We start from the raw sequence: 18,755 nt of genomic DNA, 5'->3' as shown, positions 1-18,755 counted from the left end.
TTATGCTTAAGTTATCAAATCCCCAAATTAATCAAAACTTTGCTGCACCATAGACAATATTAGAATCTTAGAACATTTAACCCAATTTTCTCATGCAGCCAACTTACATGTTATTATTATGTATTTTGATGTATTAGTACTGTTTGAATATACTCGTTTATCACTTTATTTGCTCTTATTTTCTTCTTGCTTCTCAGACCTTCCATTTGATATTGCTTCTCTTCTGCCTGAAGTATATTGCTTAGAATTTCCTTTAGTGAGAGTCTAGTTGTGTTAAACACTGACAGATTTTCTTAGTTAAAAATATTTGTTTTCTCCTCATTTTAAAAACCAAATATTAACTGGGTGTAATATCTAGATTGGCAGTTATTTTCAACACATTGTAGAAATTCTGTCTTCCATTTTTGTGGCCAGAAGTCACCTTTCAGTCCAATTTTTGCTCTTTTAAAGGTAGTACGTTATCTCTGTCTGCTTTTAAGATTTTTTTTCCTATCTCTGGTACTCCACTGTTTCAGTGTGATTTGTCTATGATGAAATATTTTTTATCTTTCTTGAGATTGTTTATTCTTCTTGAAGCTGTGTATTATTTTATTTAGTTTTTAAAAATCACTCTAACTATTAACTCTAAATATTGCTCATGGCCCCGCTTTCTGACTCTTTTTTCTAGGACTTTAACTAAATGTATCTTAGACTTTCTTACTCTACTCTTCATGTCTCTTAACCTCTTTTGCATGTTTTCTATCTTTTTGTCTCTGTAGGCTTCATCCTCATTAATTTTTTCAAACGTATCTTCCAGTTTACAAATGTCATCTTCAATTGTTTTCAATCTGTTGTGAAACCCACACATTGAGTTTCTAATATCAGTTATTAGACAATTTTTTCTAGAAGTTCTGTTTAGTTCTTTTTCAAATATGTTACATCATTCTTCATAGTTTCTGCTCCCTGAAGATGTTTTCAAACGTGCCCTTGTATTTCTTCAAAAATGGTTAGCATAGTTTTGTGATCTCTGTTTGATAAGCTCAATATCTGAAATCCGTGTGGGTCTGTTTCCCTCTGCTGGGTCTAATTCATAAGGCCTTGTTTCTTTAGATATTAGATTTTATTTTACTTTATGCTGATCATTGTTCTTGAAAAATTATTTGTGGGGATTCTTTAAGACCTAGGATAAAGATGTCTTCCTCCAGAGAATATGTGAAATTGCTTTTTCCTGGTGGCTAGGGATTTACTAGCCCGTGACTACTTTTATTTTTTATTGCTAAACAATAGTTATAAATATATAGGGGGTTTAATGTCATATTTTGATATATGTATACAAAGTTGCATTATTAAATCAAGCTAATTAACATATCTCTCACCTTGCTTACCCATCACTGTTTTATAGTGAGACATTTCAAATTTACTCTCTTTGTTATTTTGAAATATATTACATTATTATTGACTATAGTAAACCTGGAGTGAAACAAATCTCAAAATCTATTCCCCCTGTATCTGAAACTTTGTACCTTTTGATTAACAACTCCTCATTCCTCTGTCTGTCTGAAACTTTGTACCCTTTGATCAGCAACCACTGATTCCCTGCCTCCTCAGCCTCCCTCTCCACCGACCCCCAGCCTTTGGTAACTATCATTCTACTCTCTACTTCCATGAGTTCAACTTTACTAGATCCCACATATAAGTGATCATGTGGTATGTGTCTCTCTGTGCCCACTTTATTTCACTTGGCATAATGGACTTCAGATTCATTTATGTTGTTGCAAATGACAGGATTTCCTCCCTTTTAAGGCTGAATACTATTCCACTGTGTACATATACCACATTTTCTTTATCCATTTATTCATTGATGGACACATATAGTTTCCATATCTTGGCTATTGTGAATAATGCTACAATATGGAAATGCAGATATCTCTTTGATATATTGATTTCAATTTCTCTGGATATGTAGCCAGAAGTAGATTACTGGGTCATATGGTAGTTGTAGTTTTAGCTTTTTAAAAGAAACTCTATACCATTTTCCATAATGGCTATATTATTTTACATCCCCATCAACAATGTATAAGAGTTCCCTTTTCAGGTATTCAAATAGGAAAGGAGGAAGTCAAGTTGTCTCTGTTTGCAGATGACTTGACTGTATATTTAGAAAACCCCACTGTCTCAGCCCAGAATCTCCTTAGGCTAATAAGCAATTTCAGCAGTCTCAGGATACAAAATCAACGTGCAAAAATCACAGGCATTCCTATACATCAGTAACAGACAGAGAGCCAAATCATGAGCGAACTCCCATTTACAATTGCTACAAAGAGAATAAAATACCTAGGAATACAATTTACAAGGGATGTGAAGGGCCTCTTCAAGGAGAACTACAAACCACTGCTCAAGGAAATAAGAGAGGACACAAATAAGTGGAAAAACATTCCATGCTCGTGGATAGGAAGAATCAATATCGTGAAAATGGCCATACTGCCCAAAGTAATTTATAGATTCAATGCTATCCCCGTCAAGTTACCATTGACTTTCTTCACAGAATTGGCAAAAACTACTTTAAACTTCATATGGAACAACAACAACAAAAAGCCTACATAGCCAAAACAATCCTAAGCAAAAAGAACAAAGCTGGAGGCATCACGCTACTTGACTTCAATCTATACTACAAGGCTATAGTAACCAAAACAGCATGATCCTGGTACCAAAACAGATATATTGACCAATGGAACAGAACAGAGACCTCAGAAATAACACCACACATCTATAACCGTCTGATCTTTGACAAACCTGACAAAAACAAGCAATGGGGAAAGGATTCCCTGTTTAATAAATGGCGTTGGAAAAACTGGCTAGCCATACACAGAAAACTGAAACTGGACCCCTTCCTTACACCTTTTACAAAAATTAACTCAAGTTGGATTAAAGAGTTAAACATAAGACCTAAAACCATAAAAATCCTAGAAGAAAACCTAGGCAATACCATTCAGGACATAGGCATGGGCAAATACTTCATGTCTAAAACACCAAAAGCAACAAAAGCCAAAACTGACAAATGGGATCTAATTAAACTAAAGAACTTCTGCACAGTAAAAGAAACTAGCATCGGATTGAACAGGCAACCTACAGAATGGGAGAAAATTTTTGCAATCTATCCATCTGACAAAGGGCTAATATCTAGAATCTACAAAGAACTTAAACAATTTTACAAGAAAAAAAAACATCAAAAACTGGGCAAAGGATATGAACAGACACTTCTCAAAAGAAGACATTTATGCAGCCAACAAACATGAAAAAATGCTCATCATCACTGGTCATTAGAAAAATGCAAATCAAAACCACAATGAGATACTATCTCATGCCAGTTAGAATGGCGATCATTAAAATGTCAGGAAACAACAGGTGATGGAGTGGATATGGAGAAATAGGAATGCTTTTACATTCCTACTGTTGATGGGAGTATAAATTCATTCAACCATTGTGGAAAACAGTGTGGCGATTCCTCAGGATCTAGAACTAGAAATACCATTTGACCCAGCAATCCCATTACTAGGTATATACCAAAAGGAATATAAATCATTCTATTGTAAAGACACATGGCACACTTATGTTTACTGCAGCACTATTCACAATAGCAAAGACTTGGAATCAACCCAAATGTCCATCAATGAGAGACTGGATAAAGAAAATGTGACACATATATACCAGGGAATACTATGCAGCCATAAAAAAGGATGAGTTCATGTCCTTTGCAGGGAAATGGATGAAGCTGGAAACCATCATTCTCAGCAAACTAACACAAGAACAGAAAACCAAACACTGCATGTTCTCACTCATAAGTTGGAGTTGAACAATGTGAATACATGGACACAGAGAGGGGAACATCACACACTGGGGCCTGTTGTGGGGTGAGGGGCTAGGAGGGATAGCATTAGCAGAAATACCTAATGTAGATGATGGTTGATGGGTGCAGCAAACCACCATGGTATGTGTATACCTGTATAACAAAACTGCACGATCTGCACATGTACCCCAGAACTTAAAGTATATATAAAGAAAAAAAAGAATTCCCTTTTCTTCACATCCTTTCTAACACTTGTCTTCCCTTTTCTTTCCTTTTTTTTTTTTTTTGATAAAATAGGTGTGAGATTATATCTAATTGTGGTTTTAATTTGCATTTCCCTAATTATTAATGATACTGAGTATTTTCATGTACCTGTTAGCCATTTGTATGTCCTCTTTTGAGAAATATCTATTTAGTCTTTTGCCTGTTTTTTTTTTTAAATTAGGTTATTTGTTTTCTTTCTATTGAGTCATTTGAGTTCCTTATGTATTTTGAATACTAAGTCTTATCAAATGTATGGTTTGCAAATATTTCTTCTCATTCTGTGGGTTGTCACTTTGCTTTGTTAGCTGTTTCCTTTGCTTAGTTTCATACCGTCGCATTTGTCTATTTTTGTTCTGTTGCCTATGCTTTTGGGAGTCTGGGACTACTTTAAACTAAATTCACGTCTTAGGGGTATTTTGTACATCCTAGTTAAATAAATTTGGGCTGCAAAACTGTTTAAAGGCCAATTACTCTGAGACTAATTTCTCCTGCCTTCCACCACATATTCACATTCTGATCAGCACCAACGCAGCCGCCTTTGCAGTCCACAGGGTAAGTGATGAGTATGAATTTGCTGTGGTTTACTCTTATTTAGAAAGTATGAACTTTTGGCACTCCAACTTAATGTTGGAGCAGGTTCCCTTTAAATCCCACATTTCGAGTAGGCTCTGGGCTTTTATTTCTGTTTCCTTCACTCTGTGATACAGTAAAAGCAAAGTTTTTCTGGATTGCCAAATATCCTTAAGACAGAAGTGGCTTCTGTGTTCTGTCAATCTCTCTGTGTTCCTGTTTTCTCGTAGGTTTTTGTCTGGTAATTTTTTATAATCCAGTCAACTCTTTAATTAATTTAAATAAGATTTAGCAAGCCATAGCTAGCATTTTTATTTTCAGTAGTAAGATTAGTATGAGTAATTTATTCACTTTACGAGGTTTCAAACATTACAACAAATTTTTTGCAATCTGTGGAAGCCCCTTTTTAATATGTATTTGTTAATTTTCCCATCAGGAAACGAAGTCTATTTTTCTACACCTTGAATCTAGGCTTGGCTATATGGCTTGCTTTGGCCAATGGAATATAAGCAAAAGAAATGGAAGCAGAGACTTGAGAAGGACTTGCGCATTGGGACTTTCCCTCTCTTGGTTCTCTTGGGAACTCTGTGATCACTACCATATAAATAAACCTAAGCTAACCTGTTGGATTTTGAGTTACTTCCATCGCCCATGCCAACAGACAGCCATCATCAAATATTTGAGTGATGAGGGAGCACAGCCAACACTATGTGGAGAACAGACAAGCCATCCCACCTGAGCCCAGACTGCCGAGCCATAGAAGTGGGAAAATAAGTAATGTAAGTTGCTTAGTTTTAAGATGAGTTGTTATGGAGCAAAAGCTAACTGATATGCCCTCTAGTGTCCGAAAGGGAAGTTCCTACTTACAATTTTTTAAAGTGTTCAATAAGTACTACATGACTACCATAGAAAAACTGAATACATCATAAGAAAATGTTAAGCATATCTAAAGTCCTACTACCCAGAAGTAACCATGCTGATGTTTTGGCATATCATTCTGAGTCTCTGCTTGCACTCTACAGTTGGCCCAAGCACCATCTACTCTCCATTATCTTCCTCACTTGAAAGCTCAGTCTCTGAGCCTGTGTATGATATTTCACTCAGCTGCTTCCTGCACCTATTTTTGCCTATTGGATTCTATATTCATCTTACCTGGAATCCCTTGGTCTAAATGTTTGTTTAATTAGTAAATAGAACCATAGCCAGCTGTTTGATACCCAAGCCCTCATTCCTCAGGCTGCATCCTTCTCTTTGAGGGTTGCTTCTTCTTTTTTCTCCCTTTGAAAGCTAAAATTCAGAGTTCATCTAGATTTCAATGGCATGAAAATATGGACTGTTGAGAAGCCCACATACTGTGGTTTACTGTGACACCTGAACCTTCAAGAGACAGCCCTGTCATTTTTTTAATGACTTCTTGGGGATTTATATTATCCCTTGCACATGCCAACAGAGTTGCATGGGTCTGGTAGGCATCTTCCCAAAATAAAGAAAACTAAGAGAGTAATTTTTTTTTTAACTTTGATGTTTACTTCATGTGATCTTTATTTAGACCATTATACACTCCAGGTAATTCTGTTAAAAGAAATCTGACTCTGACACCCTGCTTGTTCCTTGACCACTGATGAATCACAAGAGTGGGATTCAGCTTTGTACATGTTACTATTTTAGAACCGGGAAAATATTTCTTAAGCTTCCTTCCATCTGGGCATATTGTTGGGCAAGGCAACACAATCACCGTAAAACAGTCCCTTGACCTCTGGCTTTGAAATTGTGTATAGGACGCCAGAAAATAAAGAGCTCTTTTCCCTCTGCATTTATATATTCAATTTGAATAATATTATTATTCAAGTCTAAGTACATAATTATAGTCTTATTATATTATTATGGTCTAAGTACATAAACTATTATTTTCTTTTGCATTCAAGTTGCTTTATCATTGCATGTTTTATCTTCCTCCTGTGACTAGCGGCTGCTTAGTAGAAAGCACAGTTCCAGACCATTGGTTTTTCTCAGGACTCTGTGAAAGACTGAAATGAGAGAAACCTGAGGGGTCTCTGGCAGGAGACTATTGTAATAGTCGAGGTTTGCAGAGTCATAAAGATAGGCCAGGCTTAGAGCAGTAGGAGTGAAAAGAAAGGCAAACATCTATTACATAATTGAAGGGCAATCAATTAGAAAAATGTTTGAAAGCTGGAAACCAAGAGGAATTCCTTCAAGCATCGAAAGAGCCTCAGCCAAAGTTTGTTCTCTAGAATCATAGTTTCTTAAAATAAGAAACATTTTGGAAATACTGAATTTAGGAAACAGATTGTTGTACTGTAAGTCTTTTCTGAGATTTCAATATGTTCCTGTGTTTTGTGAGTCTGCAAGAGTGAGATAAATTATACCACATTTCCTAAGTTTGTTTGACTATGGAATTCTTTTAGGGGGAACGTCTCTTAGCATTACTGTTCCAATACTAAATGGAGTGAAATGCATTTTGAGAAAACAGTCAAGATGCTGAGGACTTGCTAATGAGGTGTTAGCCTGGATACTGAGAAGAGAATTTTCAGACGATACTTAAGTGCCTCCAGAGAATGGGCTTTTGATACTGTAGTAGATGCCATGAGACAACACTCAGATGCCCCTTCAAGATCAAGGAACTCCCCAGCTTTGGGTAGTGTCACCAACTGACAGCTTGCCAGCCTTCTCCAGAAATTGCACTCAGTTGAAGGTAGCTGTCTTGCTCAAATGTATGCCTCCACCGCACTCAGAAGCAGCCTGTATCTAGTCATTATGCGGGTACAAAGGCCTGGTGTCTTGCTTTTATTCATATCATTGCTGAAAGGCCATTCTAGTTCACAGCCAATTTTCAGTCAAGGAACCCACTGGATGAAAGAGAGACCAAGTCCCCATAAGGAAAAAACTTGCAACACTATGGCAAGTATATGAAGGTAATCAGTCTCTCAGCCCTTCCTCAAAGTGACCTATAGCCATTTAGTCATATAATGAAAGGACAATATCCAGACATTTCAAAGATTGTTGAACACTGAATCTATGTCGACATTGATACCCATATGATCCACTGAAGCCTCTGTTGCAACTATAACGCCATGGCTCCTTCATTAGATAGGGGTCTTATGGGGGTCAAGTATAAATGGAGTCATGCTCCAGGTCCTGGTTCATTGTGTGTTCACTGGCTCCATGGACCCACCCAGTGGTCATTTCCCCAGTCCCTGAATATAGAATTGGAATTAGTATCCTTGGTAATTGCTTGAACCTTCACATTTGTTCTTTTCTCTGTGAGGTAACAGCTATTGTGGTGGGGAAAGCCAAATAGGAGCCTTTGAAACTTCCTTTCTCTCCATCTAAGATTTAAAATCAAAACAATATCAGCTGATGAGGGGAATGGCAGAGATTAGTGGTACCCTTAAAGACCTACAGGATACAGGGCTCTCCATCATATCTTCATTCATTTAATTTATTAGTCTGGTCCCTATGAAAGACAAACATATCCTGGAGAATGGAAGCAGACTACTACAGTCAATCAAGTAGCACTGGTTGACATATATTCTTGGAATGGGGTTACCCTTCCTGCCTGCTTGGCTTCAGCAACACTACTATCTGAGGGCATGGAGTAAACTGATCTGTTGACATGGGCTCCTAAATAATGTTGCAATTGATCAAGGGACCCATTGTATAACAAAGGGATATATATCATGGGACCTATTTCATATTGCTGCACCCAGAAGATGGTGGCCTGATACAGTAACAGAATTGCTCTTTGAAGGCACAATTAGGCACTAGATTAGAGATGATGCTGTATGCATACAGGGCTCCATCCTTAGGGCCCAGTATATACCCTAAACCAATGACTATTATACAGTGTTATATTTCCAATATGCAGACTACATGGGTCCAAAAACCAAGGAAGGGCGACAGTAGTAGTCCCACTTATCATCACTCCTCGTGACCCACATGGGCAATTTATTCTTCCATTTCCACAACTCTAGGCTCTACATGACTACAAATTCTGATTCCCAGATGTAAAATGCTTCCACCATGGGACAAGCAAGAGTGCCATTGAACTTCAAGCTATGGATGTCACCTACTCTCTTCAGGCTCCTTTGCCAAGGCCAGTAGGCAAGGTAAGGAGTTGCCAGCCTACAGGTAATTCACCCTCACCATCAGGAGGCAGGAGGACTGCTCTTACACAGCAAATGATCATCACAGCGTGTCAGAGGATCGTTGTGCTTCACTGGCTAAGGGAGTGATAAGATTTCAAAGATAAACTTTGACTTCTTTCTCTAAAAGGAATGTAGGCTCTTAGAGAAAAAACTCTAAGTCTTATACTTCACTTTTTATTGATATGTAATGGTTGCACATATTTATAGGCTATGTGTGATATTTTGATACATGCGAACAATGTGTAATGACCAAATCAGGGTAATTGGGTTATTCATCACCTCAAACAATGATCATTTCTTTGTGTTTAAAATGTTCCAAAGATTCTCTTCTAGCTATTTTGAATTATACAATTAATCGTTTTTAATTATAGTCTCCCTACTGTGTGTGCCATTGAACACAGGTACTTCTTCCTCCAATCTAACTGTATTTTTGCATCCATTAACCAACATCTCTTAATTCCCTGTTTTTCCTACCCTTCCCAGCCTCTGGTAACCACCACTGTACTCTCCACCTCCCCAAGACCACTTTTTTTAGCTTCCACGTATGAATGAGAATATGGAATATTTGTCTTTCTGTGGTTGGCTTATTTAACTTAACATAATGTCTTCCAGTTTCATCCATGCTGCTTCAAATGACAGGACTTCATTCATTTTTGTGGCTTAATAATATTTTATTGCATATAGATAGCATTTTTTTTATCCATTCAACCTAATCATCAGGGAAATGCAAATCAAAACCATAGTGAGATACAGTTAAAACAGCTATTACCAAAAAGACAGAAAATGCTGGCAAGGATATGGAGAAAGGAGAATGCTCATACACCATTGGTGGAAATGTAAATTAGCATGGCTGTTCTACTTTATGCTTTTTTAATTATTATGTAGTTTACTACTTTTAAACCTGACTTGGCTAAAGATTATGTATTTTTGAGTATCTTAAATGTTCAGAACTCTGATCCTAACTAAAAAATTCCCATTGGCCAGCAATTTCATCTTTGGTAAACACTCCTTTACAAACTCTAGTATATATTGTGAAAGTTATCAGAATCAAAATATAGTCACTAATGTTAAGAAAACTCTGACACATATAGCAAGAGGGTCATGAAGAGAAGATTCTCACGATTGCATGCCTAATAATGAAAAAGACTCTACAAAAACCACAGCATTGCACAAAAGCCATTGCAATCTTAGGTCAAAAGTACTTCTGCAAGGACATCTGCCCAGCAATGGCTTATTCAACCTTGGACTGATGTCAGCCTCGTTATTAATCTTGGTAGCTAAGGATAATTATTTCAAAACAATTATGTAATCTTCGTAATTTTTTTACCCTTAAAAACCTTTGTCTTCCTTTACCTCCCTGAATATACACATTGTTTACTATGGCATACATATTCCCATTGCAATACTGTATTCCCAAACAAACATATTTTCTTTTGAGCCTCTTCCTGTTTGTTATTTAGGTTGACAATATGAAAGAATATTCATATAGCAGCATTGTTCACATATTGAAACTTTAAAGCAGTACAAGTATCCATTAAGAGAAAAATAGATGAATATTCATATAATAGAACATTGTTATATTCAGCAACAGAATATAGCAGTTGGACTGAATGAAACTACAATGAAATGCAAAAAAGATGGATGAATCTAGCATTATAATATTCACTGAAAAAGTAAGCACCAATAGTCTGTAAGAATACTTAGAGATGCAATAAAACATGAAATTCAGGGTGATGCCATCATTCTTCACAGAACTAGAAGAAACAATCCTAAAATTCATATTGAACCAAAAGAGAGCCTGCATAGCCAAAGCAAGACTAAGCAAAAAGAACAAATCTGGAGACATCACATTACCCAACTTCAAACTATACTATAAGACTATAGTCAGCAAAACAGCATGGTACTGGTAGAAAAATAGGCACATAGACCAATGGAACACAATAGAGAACCCAGAAATAAAGTCAAATACTTACAGCCAACTGATCTTCGACAAAGCAAACAAAAGTATAAAGTGGGAAAGGACACCCTGTTTAACAAATGGTGCTGGAATAATTGGTAAGCCACATGGAGAAGAATGAAACTGGATCCTCATCTCTCACCTTATATACAGTCAACTCAAGATGGATAAAGGACTTAAATCTAAGACCTGAAACCATAAAAATTCTAGAAGATAACATTGGAAAAACCCTTCTAGATTTTGGGATTTTATGACCAAGAACTGGAAAGCAAATGCAACAAAAACAAAGATAAATAGATGGGACTTGATTAAACTAAAAAGCTTATGCACAGCAAAATAAAAAATCAGCGGAGTAAACAGACAACCCACAGAGTGGGAGAAAATCTTTGCTATCTATACATCTGACAAAGGACTAATATCCAGAATCTACAAGGAACTCAAACAAATCAGCAAGAAAAAACAAAACAAAACAAAACAAAAACAATGAACAATCCTATCAAAAAGTGGGCTAAGGACATGAACAGGCAATTCTCAAAAGAAGATATACAAATGGCCAACAAACATAGGAAAGAATGCTCAACATCACTAATGATCAGGGGAATGCAAATCAAACATAGGAAAGAATGCTCAACATCACTAATGATCAGGGGAATGCAAATCAAAACCACAGTGCAATACCACCTTACTCCTGCAAGAATGGCCACAATCAAAAAAATTTAAAAATTTTTACGTGTTGGTGTGGATGTGGTGAAAAGGGAACACTTTTACACTGCTGGTGGGAAGGTAAACTAGTACAACCACTATGGAAAACAGTGTGGAGATTCCTTAAAGAACTAAAAGTAGATCTACCATTTGATCCAGCAATCCCATTACTAGGTATCTATCCAGAGGAAAAGAAGTCATTATACGAAAAAGATACTTGCACATGCATGTTCATAGCAGCACAATTTGCAATTGCAAAAATATGGAACCAGCCCAAATGCCCATCATTAATCGATGAGTGGATAAAGAAATTGTGGTATACATACACACACCATGGAATACTACGCAGACATAAAAAGGAATGAAATAATGACATTCACAGCAACCTGAATGGAATTGGAGACCATTATTCTAAGTGAAGTTACTCAGAAATGGAAAACCAAACATTGTATTTTCTCACTCATAAGTTGGAGCTAAGCTATGAGGATGCAAAGGCATAAGAATGATACAGTGGACTTTGGGGACTCTGGGAAAGGGTGGGAGGAGGTGAGGGATAAGAGACTACACATTGTGTACAATGTATACTGCTTAGGTACATTTGATGGGTGCACCAAAATCTTAGAAATTACCATTAAAAAACATATTCATCTGTTCCCAAAAACCTATTGAAATAAAAAATAAAACAATTTCCTTTGGAAAAAAAATAATAAATTTTCTTATCTCTTCTTTCCTAAAAAATATTGAGGGTGATGTTTTCTAGGGCAGTGGATATATGGGGATGTTTTATTAGCTATAGGTTATTGTCAAGGGCCTAACTTTTATTTTAGTTATGGGTGGTCCATGATGTTTATTATATCATTAATTAATTAATTTGGTGGCCTTTTATCAATCAATGATACAAGAATTTTATTAACCAAAGACTATACTTAATGTAATTCCTGTCCTGAAAGGGGAAAAAAATTAAACCCAGAAAAATAACGATATCTGATTTTCATTTACTCAAGCTTTCAGTATTACTCAATTACATATCCATGGTAAATACTCTAAATTAACTCATTTGGTCCCATCCTGGCTCCTTTTTAGCAGGCAGAGCCCAGAAAGCTAAAAACTGTACTTCTCAGACTCCTTGCAGTTAATGTTGCCCCAGGTATAATCAAATGACAATTTGATTTAGAACTAAGCAGCATGGGAAGAGGGACAGGATGTCACACCATTTTGCTGGTGTGGACAGTAGCCTTGGCAAAGAGGCATTGCGGTTCAGGAGCAGATGGCTGGCATATCAGCTTCATGAATCTTCAATCTCTTGACTATTGCAGAAGCAACCACTCCTTTGACCCCGTTCTACACACTGGTTTTAGAAGTTGTTCTTAGAAGGTCAGCCTAGAGGGCAATTCTTTGCCTTCCAATGGTACGATAAACCATACAATACCTTTTCATAAATTCCTTTCTCTTGAACTTGCTGAATAGATGCTGTTCATTACAACTTAACTCCAGCTGATACAATATCCATAACAGAATATTCCCTATTTCTCAATTAGTTAGATCATCTTAGTTAGATAATTTTTATTTTTTGCTCAAAAGCTTTCTTCTGATCAAGAAAGAGCTGACGTTTTGCTGTTCTTCTATTTAAATAAGAGTGATACATGTAACTTGAAAGTAGGGCAGATAAAGGGTTTTATTGCTCAGAGTTCATCTTATTTGAGATAGAGAATATATGTTTTAGTAATACCAAATTGCTATACACCCATCATATTTCTTTACAGTGAAACAATATTGTGCTTATTAAGTACTAGAATTCTACAAATGTAGAAAGGCTTGTGACAGTGTGACAATTAAATTTCAACTTACTATTAAAGTCACATCTACTCAGATGTTCCTAATACATAATCATTAATGAAGAAGGCTTATTACAATCCTAAAGTGACAGGAAATGTATGTGATGTGGATACTTACGCAGATAGGTCACTCATCCTGCAAAAAGGACTCAGCAGGGTATCTGCTCATCTTCGGAGAATAGCTTAGTCTCTAGGCAGGAGTCCCGCCTGATTATGTAATGTGGCTCTTCACTGAGAGATGCCTAAATTGCATATAGTTTCCACAAATAGCATTTCCCAGGGAAGAGGCTTCTGTTTCCCACATGTTGCGTATGTAGCAAGATGACAATCAAGAGAATGAGAAATTATAATGACGTAATTATAGTAAGGCCACTACTTGCTGCTAAGTTTATTCTTCCTATTATTGTATTCTGCCGTGTATGTAATAGACTCCTATTAAAACTACATAGTAGAAGACGTTTCATCAGCTGCCCCACCACATCTTGCAGAAGGGTCAGGGCCTGCCAGGGTATCAGGGAGAGAGGGAAAGATTTTGCTACAGCTAATTGGATGTATGTTGAACACCTGACTAGAGGATGCTGTAGCAAATGCTTACGAGAGAATTTAAACTCAGAGCCACAAAGACTGAACATCAGTGGTAGATCTGATGCTGAGTGAAGGCTGGGGACTATTAGGTCATGTGCAAGAGATAAGCAAGTAAAAGAAGTTATGGAGAAAAAGAGCCAGAATGAAACAAACAGAAAGAAAGAAGCATACACAGGAAGAGGCTGTCAGTCTCGATTTCCATTCTGCTAAAAGAATATAAACTATTCTAAACAATGCCTCAAAAACATGCATAAACACACATCAAACAGCCTTCACAAGGCACCTGCTTAGGTGCTGACAAATCACCATGTCGAATCAATAATTATTCCCAGGGCCCCGTTATGACTTTCATGGCACTTTGCCTTCATGGGTCGCTTCTTTCATTAAAAAAATTTATAAATTATGTTTTACAACTGCAGTGACATAAAGCAGGTATAGTCCAAGCTGGATTCATTATTATACATTCACTATTACTCATTTTTCTTCTGCTTTTAAAAGAAACTAAAATTAAGACATCTTCATGAGCCCAGAAAGTATTGTGAGTCATATGTACGTAGGAACACTGTGTTATGTACCTAAATGGTAAGTCGATTCTGCGAATTTCTAATACCTCAGAGGATTAGGCATAAGGAACTTTTGTCAGGCAAATGGTGAGGGTTCACCTTTTAACCCTCACCATTTCTTTTACGAGCTTTTCAATTTTCTTAATGTGGGCTTTATATTCTTCATGTACATTGTTTTAAAAATGCTTGACTTCATTGTCAGCTGGTATTTCCCACTCCAAGTACATCTGTAATTTGCCTGTCGGTTTTAAGTGGTCATCATTCCCATCCTAGAAATTGATGCATTTTACTGTCCTGTCTCTCTTAGGGAAGTACATGACTTTGAACAGATTCACCTTAGGAACATGATTAGTTTTCCAAAATGGGCTGCCTTCTCAGAGCATCAACAGAGGAGTATTCAGAGAAAACATGGAGAGTGCAAGAGAGGAGACTGCAAAGGACTCAGTGCAAAACTTACAGGGAAAATGGAAATATGTGACCAGTTTATTCCCGAGCTGATAGATTTGGGTGAAGTGACTTGGCCGCTTTTCCTACTGTCCTTTAGAAAGCCAACTTCCTTGTGAGTCCCATTCCATGGCCTGGAATCAAATAAGCAAAGGCCACTTAGCACTATTTACAGAATGGATAGACAGTAAATATCAATGTGGCTATAGCTTGAAATCCTATATATTAATAAAATAATTATAATTTTTATTTGTTTGATAATACTTTTTAATGTTAATTTTAAGTTATATTCAGTAGTTTAACTTTCCTTTCTTGTTCCTTGACAGACCTCCTTACTCTGTTAGGCAGAGTTTCTTAATATTTTGAGAGTCACAGATCCCTTTAAGAATCTGAAATAACCATGAATTTTCTTCCTATAAAAAGGCACACACAGATCTCCTGAAGTTTGCCCATGGATTATCCATTTGAAAGCCTTAGAACAAAGAAGATAAATAATTTAATTAATGTGGTGATGTAATAAGTATATACAATATGTAGAATTCTGCACTATGAAAATGTAAATATTGCATTTTTCCTTTTCATGTACTCACAGAAATATTTAAAGAAATTAATCATATGGTGAGCCACAAAGAAAATCTTAATAAATTCCAAAAAGAAAAATAGACAACTTGCCATCGATATTTTCTGATTACCATAATGTAGAGGTAGAAATTATTAACAGAAGTATAAACAAAAGAATCCAACTTCCTGAAAATGTCAAAACTTTCTCCTAAGTAATTTAGATCAACGGGAAAATCAAACAGCAATTACAGACTACTTAGAAAATAGTGATAATAACACTACACATCAAACATTTGAGATATGGCCAAAGTCATACTCAAAGACAAGTGTGTATTTTTAAGTTATTTCATTGTTAAATAATGAATGGAAATAGATGAATTAAACACTCAACCTAAGAAATTATAAAAAGAGAAAAATAAACTTCAGGGAAACAAGAATGGAATTAATAAAGATTTTAAAATAAATTAATTAATTATAAAACAAAAAATTAGAATTAATATTTAATTTGCATAATTCATGCATATCTAGTGAACATCAGGGAATTGCTTTGACTGCTATCATCTTTACTATGTTTCTGAATATTTATCTTTTTCTTGTTTCTGTTAGTACTGAATGAAATTATGGTTTACATTTTGAAGCCAATAAAAATATTATGTAGTATTTTTAAGCACTTCAGTGATTCACAAAGCACTTTTTTTTTTTAAAGAGATGGAGTCTTATTGTGTCACACGGCTGGAGTACAGTGGTGTGATCATAGTTCATTGCAGCCTCAAACTCCTGGGCTGAGAAGATCCTCTTGCCTCAGCCTCCCAAGTTGCTGGGACTACAGGTACACACCATCAGACCTGACTTACAAAGCAATTTTGAATACATTTTCTCATTGAACATTTATAACAACTCTGGGAGTAAATGTCGGCATTAAGAAAATCGAGATTGAGAAAAGTTAACAGACATGCTGTATAGAGTACTTCTTTACATTTCATTTGTGATTATCTAACCTTAGAAAATGAGGAAAAGTAAAAACAGGTGTGAGTCTATGTTTGGGAATTTCACTATGCCTAACATTATTTTATACATTACCCCTGGAAAGGAGAATAAAATGCATGCTATCATATTTAGAATTCAGACAGTAAGTATGTTTGAATTTAAAACCTGTTAAGAACCATGTAACTCAAGTCAACCAGGGGAATGATACGCTTTATTGGCTTTGACTTCCTGAAAAGGTAAAAAAAAAAAACAAAACAAAACCTGTGAGCCTGTAAAAATTAGACCTTTGCTTTCTTGGTTGGGCATAAGGAGAAATACACCAATGATAACTGTGCCTCTACTTATGATATTGCAGCTGTGCAAGACGGGGACCAGTGAGAGGTTACCCTGAATCTGGTGGTTAATACCTGGCCAGGCATGGTGGGAGGAGAGCTCCACAGAAGCTCAGCAGTTGCTCTTTTCACATCCATCTTGTTCTAAAGATACCCTGAGACACAGGGTGGCCTATTTCTGCAGTTCTTGTGGAATGGGAAAGTTGGGTTTCAGCCTAGTTCTTAAGGAATTATTATATCCATTTCCATCCATCTCAAAACAAAAGTGTACCCTAGAGATAGGGGTGGAAATATGCATCACTTGGCAATTAGTCCCCTTTCTGTTTATTCCTTTTGTTCATATCACCCAAATAAGAAAAAATACTCTCTTTCCTTTTTTAAAATGCCTTCTCTACAGAGGGCTTACTGCAGTGACAGCATAGGGGTGGGCTAAATAAAAATTTAAAAGTCCATCTGAAAATGATTTGCATGAGACCAGAAGATATTCTTTCCACTTACCAGTGATCATACTGTTAACAAAAAGGTGTTCTGATTCTGAATCTGACATTCCTTTCACTCTTCTCCTATCCCACTACTTGAATAATTTTAGCCCAGATTCAATGCTGATCTTCCTGTACTCTGAGTCCCAGCTTCCTGCTATCCCTCTCAAGTTTCTTATCACCGGTGCTACATAAAGGATACTAGAGGTGCTCTCACCATTGCTCCATCCGTGAGACACACCCTTCTATAAAAGTAAAATTGCCTTGCTGAGAAAATTAAATTTATGTTCGAGTGCTATTTCTTTTGCGGCACTGAAAATTTATTTCTGATAAATTTGGGGGCCTGTCCATGATTCCCATTCTCCTCTGGGGAGGGTCTAGACCTCTCCCGTGAGGAGGTGCACCCAGTTGCCTCATTGCAGCGGCCTCAGGGGTAAGGAACTGAGACCCACTCAGTGTGATGAATAAACCCAGACTCAGCAACACAGGAAGAAATAGGCCAGCAGCTTGGGAAAGGATTTTCACATACCATGGTGACCAGGTAACTCTGTGAACAGACCAATGTAAGAAACGTAGCAAAAGTGGCAAAGTATTTCCTCAGTGGTCGAGACCAAGGTAAGAAAAGCCACAGGGGCAGTGAAGTATTCCTTGGTCAGGACATACCAAAGCAAGAAAAGCCATGGGAGTGGTGAAGTATTCCTTGGTCGGGGTGTCTTGGAGGTTAAAAAGAGGCAAGGAATCTCCACTGGGGTGATTGAGCCTCACACAAACCTCCAGTAGTAGGGAAGGCAAGAAATTTCCAGTAAGGGAAATTGAGCCTCACCTCAAAACCACCAAGATGGGAAATACCCCACGTAAGGTAAGAGATAAAAAGAATAAAGCTAGCAACAATAATATTCCCCCTAATAATCCCCTGACCTAATGTTAAAATATTACAAGGATAAAACCAAAAACAAGAAAAAGAAGCTGCAGTCCCAGACCCTTCTCCTATCCCTGTTGTCCCCCTCCTTATAATCCTGCCTCTTGGGAATTGTCCCAAGAGCCCACTCACTACCAGCCTAAGTACCCTTCCCTAAAAGGACTCAATGTGAGATAGAGCAGTGTAAAAAGGATATCCAGAACTTCCCTTTCCCCTCTTCTCGGGGGAAGAAAGAGGCATGATCTGTAGAGCTGCTATGGGAGCCTGGGAACATGAACACCCTCCTGGCCAAAATGTTCCTACAGCAGATCAAAAATTTCCCACCCAAGACCCCCGGTGGGATAATAACAGTGCAGCCTAGCAAAAAAAAAAAGCCAGACCTTAGGGAATTAATAAAGGGGATTAAAGAATCACCACCCTGAACCCAGAATCTACCCAAATATTTGATATACAGCAAGGGAAAGATGAAGGGTCTATAGAATTTTTAGACAGATTAAAGGAACAAATGAGAAAATATGCTGGTCTAGGTCTTGACGATCCTCTTGGGCACAGAATGTTAAAACTT

General features: G+C 36.9%; 1 protein-coding gene across 2 annotated transcripts in view; it reads right to left on the bottom strand.

Annotated features, from left to right (window-relative positions):
• SLC36A4 (solute carrier family 36 member 4) overlaps positions 1–18,755 on the bottom strand; it is a 221,826-nt gene that overhangs the window by 97,674 nt on the left and 105,397 nt on the right. For both annotated transcript variants that reach the window (XM_031653033.1, XM_031653034.1), the window contains exon 3: positions 14,926–15,046. The gene's annotated coding sequence lies outside the window, so the exon portion shown is untranslated. The remainder of the gene's footprint in view (positions 1–14,925; positions 15,047–18,755) is intronic.

The sequence above is a fragment of the Papio anubis genome, chromosome 12 (assembly GCF_008728515.1).
Source record: "Papio anubis isolate 15944 chromosome 12, Panubis1.0, whole genome shotgun sequence".
NCBI classification, from domain to species: domain Eukaryota; kingdom Metazoa; phylum Chordata; class Mammalia; order Primates; family Cercopithecidae; genus Papio; species Papio anubis.
The sequence above is the reverse complement of the archived record's forward strand: the minus strand, read 5'-3'. Positions and strand labels throughout refer to the sequence as shown.